Here is a 4,841-nt window from a genome sequence, read left to right as displayed (position 1 = left end):
CACAAATCTGTTTATAGAAAATCATCTGCCAAAGAATATTCTGGCTATTTTGACATTCATGTCTTGTAGTATGTTCAGAATGTTTTTCGGTTAGTCAACACCTACTGTAATTCAAAGTGTACATTCTCTATTGCTATTTCACAAGATACCAACCTGAGCCATTAATAATTGAAGAAACAAAAGATAGATATTCATGAGCCGAGTCTGGAATTCTGGCTGAAATTGATGGGTGCCCCACGTCAGGGAAAATGGATGGCTTGCTGATCTCGTAACATTTAGGAAGTGCCAGCCTATACCTGACGCACCAGTCCCGGCCTCAGTTTAAGGGGCTACGGAACAGAAATGTCAAGTCTGGAAGGCAGTCGGCCAAGAAAACGCACCAGAGAAATAACACCAGGATTGATCTTCAGGAACCAATAAAAAACCAACTTAAACATAACCGAGACAGATAGCTGCAAACAAGGGCTGCACTCCTGTCCTAAATTGAGGATAGATTGATGGCACAATTGTTGCAGGGAAGCAATGCAGTAAGATGTGAGAGATAGGATGAGGAACCACAGAGAAATAGACTTGACTGTATTTATCTTGTTGTGGACAAATTAATCAGGCCTTCATAGTGTATTACAGAATATGAGTTAGGTTAATAGACAGCTTTTAATACAACTGAGATACTCAATGTTCTTTGAGAAGACGTGTTCACATGGGTAAAAACTGTCATCAGTATTCTCTTTTTAGACTAACCTTAATCAAAGCAATGAGGAACTGAGTCAGAGTTCTAGAAACTTTAGACACCGCAAACTAACACGGCACAGGCATTGCTTTAAACGTTTCTGTTCAACTTCTTCTTCCCTAAAAATGATTTACCTCCATCCGGAGTTCTCCTTTTCAATTAACAGGAAGGTCAGACTTTTCAGATGGAAGCGAAGGAAACACAGCCCTGGTTTTTAATGAGAAGCCACACTCTGGAGCATGACTTTCTAGCCCTCTGTCCGGTTACACGGTCTTAATATGGTCACATGGAGCACAGGACTGAGAGATGGAGAGAATGTAGTCTGGGGTGCCAAGAGAAAGAAAGAGAGGGAGGGAGAAATCGAGGGAAAGAGAGAGGGACATAGAAAAGCAAAAGCATACAACAAGATGCCCTCATCAAACAGAATGAGGCACAGTAAATAAGGTATAGCTAGCTATACAACATGAATAGCACACAGCATACAGGAAACAAAGTGCAGACTGGCAGGCAGCAATGACATGATGGTACCACTCCACTCTATATCAATGGCTTTCTAAGATATGTAAATTTCAGCCATCTCTGGAAAATGGCACAAATCAAATCAAATTTTATTTGTCACATACACATGTTTAGCAGATGTTATAGCGGGTGTAGCGAAATGCTTGTGCTTCTAGCTCCAACAGTGCAGTAATATCTAACAATTTCACAACATATACCCAATACACACAAAACTAGTACGGAATAGATTTTAAGAATACATATATGCACAAGCAATGACAGAGCGACATGGACTAAGATACAGTAGAATATTATAGAATAGAATGCAGTATATACATATGAGATGAGTAGTGCAAGATATGTAAACATTATTAAAGTGACTAGTGTTCCATTTCTTAAAGTGGCCAGTGATTTCAATAGACAGCAGCAGCCTCTAATGTGCTAGTGATGGCTATTTAACAGTCTGATGGCCTTGAGATAGAAGCTGTTTTTCATTCTCTCGGTCCCAGCTTTGATGCACCTGTACTGACCTCGCCTTCTGGATGATAGTGGGGTGAACAGGCAGTGGCTCGGGTGGTTGTTGTCCTTGATTATCATTTTGGCCTTCCTGTGACATCAGGTGTTGTATATGTCTTGGAGGGTGGGTAGTTTGCCCCCGGTAATGCGTTCCGCAGACCGCACCACCCTCTGGAGAGCCCTGCGGTTGTGGGCGGTGCAGTTGCCGTACCAGGCGGTGATACAGCCCGACAGGATGCTCTCAATTGTGCATCTGTAAAAGTTTGTGAGGGTTTTAGGTGCTAAGCCAAATTTCTTCAGCCTCCTGAGGTTGAAGAGGCTCTGTTGCGCCTTCTTCACCACACTGTCCGCGTGGGTGGACCATTTCAGTTTGTCGGTGATGTGTACGCCAAGGAACTTGAAGCTTTCAACCTTCTCCACTGCGGTCCCGTCGATGTGGATAGGGGGGTGCACCCTCTGCTGTTTCCTGAAGTCCACGATCATCTCCTTTGTTTTGTTGATGTTGAGTGAGAGGTTATTTTCCTGGCACCACACTCCCAGAGCCCTCATCTCCTCCCTGTAGGCGGTCTCGTCATTGTTGGTAATCAAGCCTACTACTGTTGTGTCGTCTGCAAACATGATGATTTAGTTGGAGGCGTGCTTGGCCACGCAGTCATGGGTGAACAGGGAGTACAGGAGGGGGCTGAGCACACACCCTTGTGGGGCCCCAGTGTTGAGGATCAGCGAAGTGGAGATGTTGTTTCCTACCTTCACCACCTAGGGGCGGCCTGTCAGGAAGTCCAGGACCCAGTTGCACAGGGCGGGGTTCAGACCCAGGGCCTCAAGCTTAATGATGAGCTTGGAGGGTGCTATGGTGTTGAATGCTGAGCACATGGTATGGAATCATCCCCACCAGCACTATGCTCATTATAGATCAACAAATCAACATCAGTGACTCTTGTCTTGGCAAGAGACCAGCACTCCTCCCTAGTCTCCCGAGTGGCGCAGTGGTCTAAGGCACTGCATCGCAGTGCTAGCTGTGCCACTAAAGATCCTGGTTCGAATCCAGGCTCTGTCGTAGCCGGCCGCGACCGGGAGACCCATGGGGCGGTGCACAATTGGCCCAGCGTCGTCCAGGGTAGGGGAGGGAATGGCCGGCAGGGATGTAGCTCAGTTGGTAGAGCATGGCGTTTGCAACGCCAGGGTTGTGGGTTCGATTCCCACGGGGGGCCAGTATGAATAAAAATAATAATGTATGCACTCACTAACTGTAAGTCGCTCTGGATAAGAGCGTCTGCTAAATGACTAAAAATGTAAAAAAATGTAGTCTGGACTGTGTGTGCATCCTCAGCATACGGTCTACAGAGGTCCTCTCTAACCTCTGCAGCATGTCTATGACTGAGGTGCCACTGCCACATGGCCAATGCATACACATCGTGGAGATGGTGATTGACTTCAGGAAACATCCTTCACCAGCTCTCCCCCTTGAAATCAATGGCTCAGCTGTGAGCATGGCTGAGACATTCCAATTCCTGGTGTCCATCATCCCCTACAACCTCAAGTAGGAGGACAACATCACAGCGATCACCAAGAAGGCACACCAGAGGATGGTTCAGGTAAATCACAAACAATACCTCCCGCCACCTGGTCCACGATGATCTTCTCATTCATGGACTATGCACCCTGCACTATCATCCTAGAACTGCACATTGGTCTTTGCACTCTATGCACATCCTCATACGCACCGAACTCAGATATTTCCCACCGCACATCATCCTGTACATTTATTTAAACATCTCTACATACATAATTTATAATGTAGCTTAGTGAAGCTTGTAGTTGTTAGTTTCCATAAGATTGTTCATACCGTATATGGATGTGTAAACTCTGCTTCTACATGTCTGTATATCTTGTTTATCGTTAGCTGAGGAACGCTCGGGGCGGACTCGAGCGTTTGTCAGCTAGTTTATAGTCTGCCTGTATATTCTGTTTATTGTGTCAGCACCATTTCACCAAGTCAAATTCCTGTACATGTAAATGTGTTTGGCAAAAAAAGGTGAATACTAATGTTTATCGACATAGCTTGGCTATGACGCAGATTTGGTCTACCCCAACTCAATGCGGATGGTTACCCGATCAAGAGAACGAAATTAGACTGTAAAGGGCACAAAGTTAAATAATTAACTGGCCAATGAGACTTGAGGAACGTGTGGCCCCGAGTCGGAGTTAGTGGACAACATGTCCTGGGAGGTCATTAGAGCTGAATGAAATAGTCAGCAAACATCCTCCTGGCAATGACAGACAGCGCACTTCCTGTTTTACCAACACTGACAACCCAGCAGGGAGCCCAACAACCAAGCACTGCCAAGCAGGCCGTCTCTCAACCAAGCACTGCGGCCGACAGCCATTTCATTATGTACGTATCAGCAGCTACTGTATAACACAATACAGTCACATGGGCAACAGAACAACAAAATAAAAAATCAATTAGTCAGCTTTAGCTAGAGGCATCTGATGAGTTTATGGAAATTAAAGTTGTATGTAAATAACAGCCGACTGCATGGCCTCGCGCACAATCACAAGGCAGGCGAAGGAACGCAACACTGCATTTAAATGAGCAGGGAATAATAAAAGTAACAACCCAGTAGCCTGTACCACCTTGTTGACGCACATGCCAACATTTGCATCTTCCCCCAAGGTCAAATAGTGCTTTAGAAAAGCCATGGCAGAGGTTTGGGAACCTCTCACAGTAATATCTCTGATAGGCCATTTCAGTTATAACTCATGCCTTTCCCTATTTCAGCAACACAGCTTTAAAAGGTTGAGTACAAAGAAAGGAGTGACAGAGTGGCTGGTAAGACTGAATCACTGGCTGGAGAAGGGCTACTCTAGTATGGTTGTTTGTAGTACCGTTACTCATGTAGCACACTGACATCCTATGGTGAATAAGGGTAACTTCAACAGTACCATCTGAAACAGTGATCATCATTGTATTACACAAATGCTGAAAATGGGAAGTGCTTTATTGTTCAGTTTCAATAAAATGGGAAACATCTGTCATTTCCCCTTAAAAGAAAGAACAATAATATTGAAAGAAAAACTAAGAAGAAGAGGATGA

Source organism: Coregonus lavaretus (genome assembly GCF_964263955.1).
Source record: "Coregonus lavaretus genome assembly, chromosome: 2".
Classification (NCBI taxonomy): Eukaryota; Metazoa; Chordata; class Actinopteri; order Salmoniformes; family Salmonidae; genus Coregonus; species Coregonus lavaretus.
This window is presented reverse-complemented; position numbering follows the sequence as displayed.